A 15,544-nucleotide genomic window follows, 5' to 3' on the forward strand; every position below is an offset into this window, starting at 1 on the left:
TAATCTCTCATAAAGTAGTTACCAAAGTCAATAACTGCATACTACCATTAGTTGCTGAGTTATTCTTCCCCTAAAATAGCAAAGAAACTTGCATATTCTCATTCTTTCCTATGTAAAAATGACAGTTGTATAACAGGTGAACTTGTAGGTTCTTTCGTTTTCTTCAGATATCTATGGTGGGCAAATCTGTACATTTTAAAAATAAATTCTAATTATTTAAAAATACTTTCTTTTAAGCAAAAATCAGGTGAGGTGGCAGAATTAACAAAATTTTGGATTTGGGAAAAATTCCAATACATAGTTATAAAATTCACTTTTAAAATCCCCATTTGACAGAGAGTCATCAATAAATACAGAAATTCAAATGTATCCTTCTAAGGAATCAATATTTGTAAATGTTTCACATAACCTCAGCAAACCATTTTACCTAATGTTTCAGTGAAGGTGTGAGAGTCAGGATTCTTTCACCCTCAGGCCACCCATCATCTGTGTCTACACCAATCTGATGTGCCACAGATAGGGAACCCTGGAATTAGATATTTAAATTTCAGCTTAATATTGGAAGTTTCTAATTGGAAATTTTAAATTTTAATTTTCAGTTGAATTTGTGTCTGAGAAGTTCTATCGCAAATGTTGAAAATAATGCCATAATAGAGAACAGACTCTTTTTATATCTATTAACAGCATAAAATCTTACTTTTTTCAGTCACTTTTTTTTTTAGTTCGTTACCTGTTTTAATTAAACAAAAAATATATCAAAATCTAAGTAGGCTCTTAGGAAATTTTAAATATTCATTTACTCTCTAATGTAATACCAAAGTAGACAATCAGTTACTTCTGCATAATCAACACACTGGAAAACAAAGTACTTTATACGTCCTGATTTCCTGCACGGAAAACTACTTGCTTGACTTTTCTGGAAGGGGATCCTCATTGATTTCACTTTGGCAAATGGCAAAATAACTTCAGCAATATTAATTCAAAGCTTTTTCCCTATATGATTGCAAAAACAGGACTATGCAGGTGAAGCCAAAAATAACAAAATAACAAATGCAATTATTCACTGAATATTAAGGCAATTCCAAGGAACTAAAATTGATTACTTGAATATTCCAATATACAGAACAGTAGAGTAATGGTTCTCAAATCAGAGTTGATTTGCCAATGATAGATCCTCCCCCACCTTCCAATCACACAGTCCCCTGTTGCTCCTTTGTTCACTTTTCAGAATCGTAGCACTAGTGAGTAGAGGTCAGGAATGCTGCTAATCATTCTACAAGGCACAGAACATTCCCCTGAAAAAAGGAAAAAAAAAAAAATTTTTTTTCCTTTTTTCAGTTAGGCTTGAGCTGAATTTATTATTATTATTTGAAGGAGATTAATTTTTTTCTTCCTCTAATGTTTCCATTTACAAAGAAACCCTTTATTTATTTGCCTCTGTTCTTTTCATTTAATTATGTCCCTTTACACAGAAGAGTTAGAAACACGTTTTTCTACCTGCTGCAAGGGGTTATATGAAAGACAAGTATTAAGCCAAAATTCCAAAAAAGGAATTATCCAGGCTGATGTGTCAATAGTGCCGCTATTGGGAAACCCTGCAGTAAAGTAAGAGTGGGTCTTTTCAGATATAATAAGTTAGCTGTATAGGTAATTTATTAGCCTCTTAACACATTGGAAAGTTGAAATTTGATTGAATTTCACTGTGTAAAATCACGTAGAAATGTCAGAATGAGTTAATGAATGAATCTGAAATACCACTAGCAACTAGATTTAGTAAATGTTCCTAGGGAGAATTATTTATTGACCAGGGTAACATATTATTTTCTTTTTATATAGGGATTTCTCAACAGTGATCCTTTGTTTCATAAAGAGAAGAGAATGGAGCAGTTCAGACATAGTATTCCTAGGTAAGTAAATAGAAAACATTTCAAAATTATTTTCCTTTGCTTGCCTATAATTTCAAAAACAACTTTATATCCTTTCCCTAAAGGTTTATTCATAAAATTCTTTTGAAATTAAAAAGTATAATATGTTATTAAAATATTTCTGTTCAGTAAAATTGCCTTTCTTCTTTGATATTTTAAAGATCGATTTATGTCAATACTGTTTAGTGCTAAATGTAGTATTAATATTAAAGATGCCATTTTGAGAAAAAACCTTCTAATTAATAAAGTGAACAAATCATGAGTATATGGTGTGATGAATTTTTGCAAAGTGAAAAAATCCCTATAGTCATATCTAGATCAAGATACAGAACACTGACCACATCTTAGAAGCCATCTTTATTCTCATTTCTCTTCACAAAATGTAATCAAGAATTGTTGACTTCTACCAACATAAGTAGTTTTTTGTTTTTCAATTTACATAAGTGAAATCCTATAGTATATAATCTTCAGTGTTTGAGTATTCTTCTTCTCAACCTTATCATGTAAAGCAATTGGTTTCCCTGCTGACTGGTTTTCCATTACACGAACTACTGCAATTTATTAATCTAGTTTATTCTCTACATGTCTTTTAATGGACACAGTATGCATTGTTATCAGCAGAGGGTGTATAAACAGAAATGCAATTGATGCAGAAATCGGGCAGTGAAGTAAATGAAAGGGTAAAATGAGAGCTAATAATATGGCCTCCCAAAATGCTCAGGTATGATTACTTAGAACATTTAGCATTGGTTATAAAAAGTTACATATATTCATCATTTAAATTTTAAAATACAGAAATGTATAAAGAAGAGCATGATTATCTTAATCCTGTAATTTGGAGAAGATAACATTTTTTGTGTTGCATATCTTTTACTCTTAACACTACATGCACACATATATGCAATCTATATATACACTTTATTTTGTGAAAAGATTACATTTTAAATATATATGATCCGTGTGTGTGTGTGTGTGTGTAGTGTATAAATTCTGTATCCTACTTTGTCATAATCATGAACTTCCTTTCAAATCTAAGTTATACATCTGTATCATCATCTTAAAGTTTTTTTACATTCCTTTCTGTGCTAATTTCTGTTTTTACTATGAATTATCTCATCAATTCTTTATTATTGTCTGAATAGGTTGCTTTTTACATTCACCATTATATAGACAGCTGCACAATGAATTTATACATATATTTGACAGAATTATATCACTTCTGTTGGATAGGAAATTTTATTCCAAAGTGAATTGGCTATCTGAATGGAGCATGTATCAAAGGCCTTTCAACTTGCAATACCACATCTTCCTTGAATAGATGTTCAAATTTATACTCCCACCAGGATTGAAAAGAATTATAGTTTCCTTCACTTTTGCCATCATGCAATATGTAGCATTTATTTATATCTCTTCTTTGTCAATATTCAGTTCAAGTTCTTTGCCCATCTTTCTACTGAAGCACCAGTTTGTTTCTCATTAGTGTATTCATGCAATATTTTAAGAGTATTAGTCCATTTTAATCCATTATGTATACTGCAAATAATTTCCTATTTTATTGTCTTTTAATTTGTTTACAGTGTTTTCTGCCATACATATATTTTCATTTTATTTTATATTCACTTTTAGAAAGGTCTTTTTCAGCCTAAGAGTATAAATAATAACTTTTCTACTGCTTTTTTTTTTTTCATTTTTTATAATGCATTTTCTCTATTGTGAACCACATGACTACATATGTTGTTGGTTCTTTTTCTGGACTTTTGGATTTGTTTCATTGATCCTTTTGTCTGACGTTATGCTAAAACCATACTATAACAGCTTTATAATTAACCTTGATGCTAAGCATATTATTTGGCATATACCTGTGACGGCACAAATTTTGATATTGATATACAAAAATTTTTGAAATTTCATTTTCTTCTTCTATGACTAATTTCAATTCTGTTTTTGAAAAAAACCTTGTGGTATTTGATAGCATTAAATAATGTATGTCAACATAGCCTAGTACTGTATACGTTGACACTCAAAGATAGCTATTGTTAATAATAGCCGTAGTAGTGGAAATTATAGTAAACATGTCAGCAGTAATTATATTAGTGGATATTTATTAAACTGTGTAATAGGTTCAATTCTCAAAGCATACTTTAATATTTTCACTCACTTAAAACCTATATTATTTGTGAAATCTAAATTTCCCCAATCAAATGTACACACTACTTAAGATAACACAATGCAGATCCAAAGATACACATCTAACACAATGTCTGACAGAGTTTTGGGTTTTCTAAGAGAGAACAAGCTTTGGAGGACCATACATGTATGGTATAAAATAACACTAAGCGTATGTGTTTTGGGCAATGATATACTTGTGCTTCAATCTGTCCTTCTCCAGATACTATCTCTATAACCTTTGAGGCTCACTTCCTCATTTGAAATATGAAGACTGCTGAAACAACGAAACGAGCTACTGTGAAATAAGGTATGCAAATAGCTTAGTGCTTGATTATACTAGGTTTCTGTCCTAAGTTCTTCTCAAGTTTATTTGTATTTTATTTTATTTTTTTCCTTTTTTCAGTTAGGCTTGAGCTGAATTTATCATTATTATTTGAAGGAGATTCATTTTTTTTCTTCCTCTAATGTTTCCATTTACAAAGAAACCCTTTATTTATTTGCCTCTGTTCTTTTCATTTAACTATGTCCCTTTACACAGAAGAGTTAGAAACATGTTTTTCTACCTGCTGCAAGGGGTTATATGAAAGACCAGTATTAAGCCAAACATGTGAGCCTTTTCTCAAATAGGTGTGATGTGTTCAGAAGCAAGGTAATTCCAAGGTGAAGTCATCAGATTCCTTATTACTCCCCTAAAAGGACATCTTTTTAGGATTTGGAGGCCCGATAATCAGGATCCATTAAAACTGAGTGAAAAGAGAGAGTCAAAAAAGAAAAAGAGGATTATCAGAGAGGAAATATATCTGGAAAACAAGGAGGAAATCAGGAGACAGAATAAAGTTTCAGAAACTGGGACTCATGATGTTTTACCGATTTTCAAAGTGATTACAATATGCCCACTCTTATGCAAGATGTTGGGCCAACACAAAAATCAACAGTTGCCACCATCCTTGATCTGCCTCATTTTGGCAAAGAATCAGTTGCATCTAGAGTTGAGACATTCCTAAGCATCTTGTAGTCCGGAGCTCTCAAAGGCATGAACAAGCCTTTTTCTTAAAACAATCACAGTAAATACCATTCCATACATTTAAACACAATGCATTATAGCCAAAAAGAAAGAGCCTGTTTCCGTAGTGTTTAAGAGTTTACTTAGAGTGTCTTCAAGGGGAGGAAGATCAAAGTAAGAGATGTCACAAGAGCTAAAGTAAATGACAAACGCAAAAGAGATCAGAAGCCCATTCATACTTTCCTCTCCAGCTCTGCTGTTGCTATTCCCGAAGTTCATACTTTAATTACCTTGTTGTAGGAAATTATGGTGAGATCAAATTGTTTTCCCTACTGCTGCTTCTCTCCCTCCCCATGCATCTCATATACACCAGCTGATCACTGTTTTTGAAGTATCACTCTTATCTGGTACTTCCTTCCTCAAAGGTCTCTCCTGGTATCCTACTAACTAATGAATAAAGCTTATATACATTCTGGATGTCCTAGGAAGTTTTTAAATAAATGTAGTTAGTGATAAAAATAACACCTCAAAGCCTATGGTCCCCCATCTATAAAATGTAGATAAAAAAACACACTTTGCAAAGCTATTGTGTGTATAAATATGACGATATTTGTAAAAATCATAAGAAGGCAGGTATACTAGGAAGCCACTTGAATCTCATACAATATTTTAAATAAATAACAAAGTAGGGAAAATATGATTTTAAAATTTTTATTGAATGACTACTATGTGCCAAGGAATATTCAAGGCATGCTACCTGTAAACAATGTCTCTCCTTTCACAGAGTTTATAAGAGTTTACATTTATTTTGAGAGCTCAAGAATATTAATTATCAGCTCCTTCGAATTTGTTATTCCCAAAGAACTTGTGAATTTTGAGGCACACCTGCTTTGTGTACTACAATTAATTCCAGATGAATTTCTTGTTGCTTGCTGACATGCCTTTGGTTCTAAAGAATTCCAGATTAGTTACTAAAGTGGCAGGGTGGGGAATTTGTTGCTATGAAACAATGTTGAGTAAAACAAAATTGAATTATTTAACCAAAAATACTGTGTCTTAAAACACAAAAATTCAATTTCGCAGTTTTACTAGCCCTTGAGCTGTTAAATTTCTCAGTTAAATGGGTAACTAAAACCCATTAAGAATTTATTTCAAAGTAGGACTGGGTACGGTGGCTCACGTCTGTAATCCCAGCACTTTGGGAGGCTGAGGCAGGCAGATCACCTGAGGTCAGGAGTTTGAGACCAGCCTGGCCAACATGGTGAAAGCCCATCTCTACTAATAATACAAAAATGAGCCGAAGCGTGGTGGCGGGCACATGTACTTTCTCCCTCGTAGCATACCAGGCTAATGGTGTTCAGTGAAGAAATAAATGAAAGAAGAGGATTGGTATGGATAATTTGCTTTCATTTTTCGTGTCATGAAGTAACTATAAATAATACTTTCCTGGCTGGGCATGGTGGCTCACACCTGTAATCCCAGCACATGGGAGGAGAGCATGAGCCCAAGAGTTTGAGACCAGCAAGACCTCACCTCTCTATATATTTTTTTAAAAAACCAAAATTAGACATAGTGGTGCACCTCTGTAGTCCTAACTACTTAGGAGGCTGAGGTGGGAGGATCACTTGAGCCCAGAAAGTTGAGGATACAGTGATCTATGATCACACTATTGCATTCCAGACTGGGCGACAGAGTGAGACCCTGCCTCGAAAATAAAATAAAATAATCATAATAATACTAGTTTCTAAATTCAAAGTAAAACATTTTTTAAAAAATTAAAGGTAATTTAATTACAATCTTATTATAGTTACCCAAAAAGTAATTATTTATAATGCTGCATTTGTTTCCTTACAGTATATAAAGTTTTAATTTAGAAGTTGTTCCCTGTTCAGTCTGAATCAAGAAATTTTAAAAAAATTTACACAATTTTCCTTTTAGAGAGAACACTGAAAAAACAATATAATATTTTCATTTCAAATAATTATTTTTATATTTAACTCTTCCACCAGATTAAGTCAATGGTAGGATAGGAACTTCACATCCCTTTAATCTGAAGATTTTTCTCTATTTATTTTCACAGTCAATTACAATCAAATATGAAGAGTCAACTATTAGAAACGTTTTTAAAATCCTAGCTTACTAAAACAAACTGCAACAAAGAAAGAGGAAAATAAAGAAAGAAGGAAAGAAGAAGGAACGAAGAAAGGAAGGAAGACATAAAGCCTGATTCAAAGTGATTTTATAAAAAGTAACAAGTTTTTATTAATGTAAATATTAATTTGTGAAAATTACATTAATGAAGACCCCTTCACCGTATATTTTTAAATGAAAATCTTCTAAACACTTATTTGCATTTTTCTTCCTCTATGTAATGCAACGTAAATTAAAACAGATGGTTTCAGAAATGCATTCTCAAAGTTGAATAGCTACGGATATGAATAGGAAAGACAGAGTTATATTAGAACTACAATGTTACATCTCTAACCCCTTTTTTTCCATAGTATATAAACTTTATCAAATTCATTACAGAGCTCTATAAGGATACCATTGATATATTCTGTTTTCCTCTAACTCTGGAATCTAAAATCCAGAACCTTGAAGAATCTTCTTCCTGCACTCTATGTCTCTTGTATACACAGCCTTATTGAATTTCCCTGTTTGGCCCCAACCTCTTATTAGCTTAAAAAAATAATAACAGTAGTTTATACTGTCCCCAGTTCATCAGAAAGAAAGTTCTGCCACACTGGAAAACAATGGTGAAAAATACATAAGAATAGAGGTGACTGCAAAAGACCTAACGCCAAAAAGTACCAAGTGAAAAAGCAAAACCAGTGACCAAAAGTCAATTTGAAGGACCATGAATTCAGCATCAGTGAGAATGAAATACTTAATCTGTACATCCTTCCCCTTGTGATGTTAAAATATCATTGATATAACTAGTTAAGCTTGACCCATTGAAAGCAGGTATATAGCTCTACTTCCTTCCAAAGCTCTACTAAAATAAGTGTAATGAATTATAACCAGAGAGATAAAATGAATAGGGTTGAAAATAATGAGGAAAGATATTGGTGTACTTTTTGAAGATGAAAAATCAATAGAGGGGGTACCACAGGAGAGAAAGCTAAATACTATGTATCTATAGATAAGAATAACTATGAGCAACTAATCTTAAGCCCCAGATCTACAGACATATTTATTCAGCAGGTGCTACACAAAATGAAGAGACAGATAAAAAATGGAGATATTGACTGAAGTTTACGTAGAGACCAATTTGTCCTTCAGATCCCCTATCTACCATCCCTGCCCAGTCAAGCAACTGCATCTTCTAAATCTTAGCTTAATCCTAAAGGCTCATTTCATGGAGAAACTGAAACAGGGGTTTCAAACTTAGGAACCCTAGGTACAGCAATTAATAGGGACAAGATGAACTGAAAGAGAGAGAGAAAGAGAGAGAGAGGGAGGGAGGGAAGGAAGGAGGGGAGGATGCGGGGAGGGTAAGAAACAGAGAGAGAGAGAGAGAGAATGAATATTAAGAGAAAGGCTACAGAAAGAATAGCAAATCTCCACACCTCTTGTCTCCCCTGGCTCAATGATAGCTGACAACCAGACATATACTCCCTAACCACCAACCCCACCCACTCACCACCACACTCCCCAAAGCAATAGAAAGCTTTTTCTCTGAGAGTCTTTGTGACCAGAGGAGGAAGTTTTATGTTGTTTACAGAGATTTTCCTCTGAGGGAGTCAGAGAAATTTTCCACCCACTCACCTTATATCCAAGTAGACCCAACATATAAACCGAGTTAGTAAGTAGAATCCTAAAATGAAAAGCCCAGGCCCAGCTGGATTGACAGGTGAATTCTAGAAAATAACTAAAAAAAAAAAAAAAAAAAAAAAAAAATAGTACTAATTCTACACAAACACTTTCCAAAAATATATTAGAAGAAAAAAAAAAAAAAAAACCATGTCCCATCTTATTCTATGAGATCATTACTACCTTGATACCAAAGTCCAAGAAACACATGGAGACAAAAAAATTTCTTAAAGGTTTGTGTTTCTTAGAAACACAGAGGCAAAACATTTCTCAGCAAAACAAAATGAATCCAGCCATACAGAAAAAGATTATAATCCATGAAAAAGTGGGATTTATCCCAGAAATGCAAGGTTAATCTAATGTCTGAAAATCAGTTTATATAAGAAACCATATTAACAAAAAAAAAAGATATAATAATCTACATAAAAGCACAAAAAAGTATTTAACAAAATCCAACACTCAATTCTGATTAAACACTTTCAGTAAGCTAGAAATAGAATGGAATCTTCTCAACCTAATAAAGGACATCTATGAAAAACCCACAGCTAGTATCCTACTGCTATCCCCCGTTATATGGAACAAGGCAAGGAAATCTGCTTGCACTACTTTAATCAAATATGGAGGCTATAGCTATTATAATAATGCAAATTAATTCATTTATTGACTAACAGCATCCAGATTGGAAAAAAAGTGGTAAAACTAGCCAGGCACAGTGGCTCACACTTGTAATCCCAGCACATTGGGAGGCTTAGGCAGATAGATCACTTGAGTCCAGGAATTCAAGACAAGCTTGGGCAGGACAGTAAGACCCCATCTCTACAAAAAAATACAGAAAGTAGCTGAGTGTGGTAGTGCACTTGTAGTTCCAGCTACTTGGGAGGCTAAGGTGGTAGGATCACTCGGGCCTGGGGAGGTTGGATTTGCAATGAGCAGTGATCACACCACTGCACTCTAGCCTGGGCAACAGAGTGAGACCCTGTCTCAAAGCAACAACAAAGTAGTAAAACTACCTTTATTTATTCATGGACTATATGTTTCTGAATGTATAAAATCTTAAGGAATTTACAGAATCTTTTTCATAGAATAAATAAGTTTAGCAAGGTCACAGGATACAAGACCAACACACAAAAATCAACTGAATTTTATATACTAGCAATGAAAAATCACAAAATGAAATCAAGAAAACAATTTCATTCACAGCCCAAAAGAATAAATGACTTGGGAATAAATTTAAAGAAGCCTAAGACCTGTACAGTGAAAATTATAAAATTTTGCTAAGAGATACTAAAGATCTAAATAAATAAAGACCCACTATGTTCATAGATTCAAGCAGTCAATTTTAAGTTGACACTTCTCCTAAGGTTAATCTATAAATAAATGCAATCCCTATCAAAATCCCAACAGGTCTCAAACTTTCTCTAAAGCTACAGGAATGAAGACAGTGTGTGTGTGTTAGTCTTTTTTGTATTGCTATAAACGAATACCAAATGCTGGTGCCATGCAGAACTGTGGTAATTTATGCAGAACCCAGCTAAGTAGTTTATAAAGAAAGAGATTTATTTGGCTCACAGTTTAATATGGCACCAGCATTTGCTTGGTTTCTGGTGAAGCTTCCTGAAGCTTTTACTCATGGTAGGAGGTGTAGAGGCAGCCAGTATCTCACACGATGAGAGAGGGAGCAAGAGAGAGAAGGGGACATCCCAGACTCTTACACAAACATATCTTGTGTGAATTAATGGAACAAGAAATTACTCGTGACCAAGTGGATGGAGCTAAGTCATTCATGAGGGATCCAGCCCCATGATCCAATGCCTCCCACCAGGCCCCACCTTCAATACTAGGGATCATATTTTTTTTTTTTTTTTTTTTTTTTTTTTTTTTTGAGACAGAGTCTCGCTCTGTCGCCCAGGCTGGAGTGCAGTGGCCAGATCTCAGCTCACTGCAAGCTCCGCCTCCTGGGTTCACGCCATTCTCCTGCCTCAGCCTCCCGAGTAGCTGGGACTACAGGCGCCCGCCACCGTGCCCAGCTAGTTTTTTGTATTTTTAGTAGAGACGGGGTTTCACCATGTTAGCCAGGATGGTCTCGATCTCCTGACCTCGTGATCCGCCCATCTCGGCCTCCCAAAGTGCTGGGATTACAGGCTTGAGCCACCGCGCCCGGCGGGATCATATTTTAACATGCGATTTGTATATACAGTGGAACCATATCGGTGTGCTATTGACTTAGAGATAGACTGATAGATCAGAAGAGAGAATCCAGAAACACCCATCAAAATTAAAAAAACAAAACCAACTTACATTTATGGTGAAAAGACTTTTGATAAAGATACTAAAGCAAAGTAATGGGGAAAGGATAGCCTATGTTAGAATAATTGGTTAATCATATGCAAAGACAAAAACAAAACAATAAAAATACTTAAAATACTTACAACCCTCATTTCTCACCATACTCATAAACTAACATAAAATATCATATACCTAAATGTAAGCATTAAAACTATGAAGCTGTTAGAACAAAATGAAGTTTTGTTCTTGTGAATTTCTTAGACGTGACATCAAAGCTGAAAATTTTTACTCTACAAAGAACACCATTAAGAAAATTAAAAGACAATCCCAAAATGTAGATGAAAGTTTTGCAAGTCATATATCTGATAAAGGCCTTCTATCTAGAATAAAGGAATAACACTTCCCAATAAACTACATGACAAACAACCCAAGGAAAAAAGAAAGGGCAAAATATTTTAATAGACATTACACCAAAAATTGTATTTAAATGGCAAACAGACACATGAAAAGATGCTCAACATATTAGTTATTAGGGTGAATTTTATAAATTAAACTACAACAAATGATCACTATCTTTACCCATTAGAATAGCTGTAATCCAAAAGAATTACAGCATAAAATATAGGTGAAGATGTGGAGTATTTGGAACTCTTGTATATATTGTTAATGAGAATATAAAATATATACTATTTCATAAGCTAGTTTGACAGTTTCTTGAAAAATCATAATACACAAAATATGGCCTGTAATTTCACTGCTAGTTGTCTACCCAAGTGAAATAAATATATGTCCCCAGGAACACTTGTATATGACTATTCATAGTCATATTACACATAACAGCATCAAAGTGGAAAATTCCTAAATCAATCAATTGGCTATATAGATACATAAAATAGGTTCTAGGAATGCAATAAAATACTACTCAGCAAATCAAACTGTGGATACGTACCACCACACGAATGAGCATCAAAAACATTATGTGGTGAAAGAAGCCAGACACAAAAGACTACGTTTTGTAGCATCTCATTTACAGGGCATTTCTGGAAAATGCAAAACTACAGAAAGTGAAAGCCAACTGGAAGTTAGTTGCCTGGGGCTGGGGGTGGAAGCAAAGACTGACTGCACAGGCACAAGGGAGCATTTTGTGATCGTAAAGACATTGGAAAATTGAATTGTAGTAATTGTTGCACATCTATAAATCATTATCCACTTCCAGTGAGTACATTTTATGGTATGTAAATTATACCATGACATATGGCATACTTCCATAAAATGAAGAAAAATGCTAAGAAAGAGAAAGCATACAGACCAGGAAATTGTTCTCTAGCACTGGAGAGAAATGCGCTGTACATAAGTCTTGAAACTAACTAGTCACTTGTGGCAGAAAAATAGAGGCTGCCAGGAAAGAACAGAGAAAAAAAATGGAATTTTAGACTATTATATTTGTTGCCAATTTTCAGTGGAGTTTTACAGCTACTTTAGACACTGTAAAGATAATTGATGGTAGAGACAATCAAAATAATTATTCATTAAAATAACTGTAAAATCATGTGTAAGAAAAAAAGTAATAATAAATAATACAGTGCTGCAAAAAAATAAACAACAAACTTGTATTTACCCCCAAACTTAGATAAAGCATAACTCCTTTAAGATGATGAACAGATGAGACTGGGATTGAGGAGGAAGAAAAGAGTGAATGGGGGTTTGGGGGAAGAGTAAAAGCAGGAATAAGAGCCCAGATCTTTGTCTTCTGTAATAATAAGCCATACGTAAAATCTCAATGTGAAAAATCATCAAAGAGTACCAAAAGTATAGTATTTGGGAATATGGACATAATTACCAATAGCAACCATAAAGAAACCTGAAAGACACTGTCTTTGGAGAACACAACTAAAGAATAGGCAGAGGACAGCTTTTCATTAGTAGCACAGTGAAGCTGTTTTACTTTTAACTATTTTCACATACCATTTGATTTTTAAAAATTGATTTCAGCAAAATCAAAATACATAACTCAATATTTTAGAGCATATAATTACACTAGAGTGGAAATGTTTTAATTGTCTCCATAATTCAAATTCTACTTTTTTTTTTTTCCCCCTGTCCCCCAGGCTGGAGAGCAGGTGCAATCAGAGCTCACTGCAGCCTGGAGCTCCTGGGCTCAAGCAATCCTCCCACTTCAACCTACCAAGCAGCTGGGATTACAGGCATGTGTCACCATGCCTAATTAACTTTTAAAATTTTTTGTAGAAATGGGATCTCACTCTGTTGCCCAGGCTGGTCTCAAACTCCAGACCTCAATTGATCCTCCTGCCTTGTCTCCCAAATTCCTAGGACAAGAGGTGTGGGCCACTGCAGATTCTACTTTTTAAAACAACTTTTCTCCTCCACTCCCCAATATGAATCTGTACTGGTCAAATAATTTTCATTGTCCACATGTGTAACTCATTCTTTCAGTAATCTCTGTCTCTCATTAAACTAGTTCTTCCTTTATCGCATCCATCAAAATAGTACCTATTGTTCAAGGGCACATTTACATATTAACTTCAGCTGGAAGTTTTCATCATCCACTTAAGCAATATTTCACATTCATATCATAGCTCTTGATTAAACAGAAATCTTTTAACACGGGGCAATTATAGTCACCATCATCCAACAAGTACTTGCTGAATTCTCTGTGCGTACAAGAAATCATTCTGTATTTGGACAAAGAGACTGATAAACAAATTTGAGAGTCATATTTGGTAGCAAAACATAGACTATTTGTTTATATGTACATAGCAAGGGAGAGGAGAATGTTCACGTGAATCCAAAGTGTCCGTCATGAGAAGCACAGGGTGAATAGAGGATGCTATGGGAGGACCAGTTTGGGCTGTGGGAAAATAATAACTCATGTTGACCCTTCAAGTTGGGGAACATTTAAGACATCAATGTGACAATTCTAAGTTGACAGTAGGATACACAATTGTACTTATCTGGAGCACCCTACCCTGTAAATACAAATGTCACAGCTATCTATGTATCTAATTGGAAAACGTAACCATGAGTGTGATTGACAGTCCTGTAGAGGAGGTTATACAGTGAAAGGGCAATAGACATCCATCTCTGGGGAACTACAGAATCTGACATTCAGATCCCAGGGGATGAACCAGTGAAATGACAAGAAGAGAGAGACTGGGGATGGGGTGTCATGAAATCTAAACTAAGAGAGTGTTTCTGAAAGGAGGGAATGGTTTAAAAGGGTCAAATTCTTCTGCATACTCTGTGAAATACCACCTGAAAAGAGCATTGGGGATTGGGGCAAGAGGAGTGATTTCATCCAGCACAATGTAAGGCAGAAAACAGGCAGACAAAATAAAGAGGGGTGGGTTCAGTATTTGATGAATTCTCCAAGAGAATGAGACTTTTTCTACCAAGTTAGAATGGAACTTTTTCTACCAAGTTAAAGAAAATGGAACAAACTAGAGGTTTGATCCATTTATAGTGATATCTTTCTACTCTGGTTCCTCAAACCCATGTATATCTAAGAGACCCCCAGACTAAAGTTCAAGTTCATTCTTTTAACAAATTTGCACCTAAAGTTTTCTTGCATTTGATACCAATAGCAATTAGCACCTAATTTGTTAAAAGAATGAAATTGAACTTTAATCTGGGGGTCCCTTAGATATAGATGGGTTTGAGGAACCAGAACAGAAAGATATCACTAAAAATGGACCAAACTAGAGGTTTTCAGGGGAGCCAGATAATATCAGTGAGAAGATGCACGACTTGTCAGTTTTGGAGAAAAGAGGATTTCAAACCCAATTTATCCATCAGTGGAATCCGTGAAAGTGGATGGAAAGGCCTAACTAAATAATGTAAACATTGCGTAGGTAGTTGGACAATAAATATGGAGAGAAGCAACAAAACACATTCATTGAAAAAAAAAACAAAAAGTCTTCAGAGACCTTTTTTTTTTTCTAGAAGAAAATATTTGTGATCACAGGTGAAGCAAAGTTTTCTTACACTTAATACCAATAGCAATTTACATTGCTTACCATGTAATTTACATACTTAATATCAATAGCAATTTACATTACAAATTTTAAATGACAAATTATATTTCCAGAAAATCGAAATATTCTGCTTTCCAAAAAACACACAAATGATAAACAGTGAGAAAACATTTACAAAGCACATAACTGGTAAAGACTTGTATCTGAAATTTAATCAAAAACACAAATGTGGACAAATGATTTGATCAAACTCACCAAAGAAAATAAACAGAACAAAAAAAAAGAAGTAATATAATCCATTACATTAGAGAAATGCTATTAAAACCTTAGTAAGACACCACTCCACACCCATCAGA

At 34.3% G+C, this 15,544-nt stretch overlaps 1 protein-coding gene and 1 long non-coding RNA gene across 2 annotated transcripts in view; one reads left to right on the forward strand and one right to left on the reverse strand.

The window, feature by feature from the left end:
- VEGFC (vascular endothelial growth factor C) overlaps positions 1-15,544 on the reverse strand; it is a 121,272-nt gene that overhangs the window by 47,287 nt on the left and 58,441 nt on the right. The gene's annotated exons all lie outside the window — the stretch shown is intronic.
- LOC103236564 (uncharacterized) lies at positions 1,577-7,506 on the forward strand. The gene is made up of 4 exons (XR_498300.3): positions 1,577-1,605; positions 1,837-1,907; positions 4,315-4,401; positions 7,178-7,506. It is a non-coding gene; the product is annotated as an uncharacterized lncRNA (long non-coding RNA).

Source organism: Chlorocebus sabaeus, chromosome 7 (assembly GCF_047675955.1).
Source record: "Chlorocebus sabaeus isolate Y175 chromosome 7, mChlSab1.0.hap1, whole genome shotgun sequence".
Taxonomy (NCBI): Eukaryota; Metazoa; Chordata; class Mammalia; order Primates; family Cercopithecidae; genus Chlorocebus; species Chlorocebus sabaeus.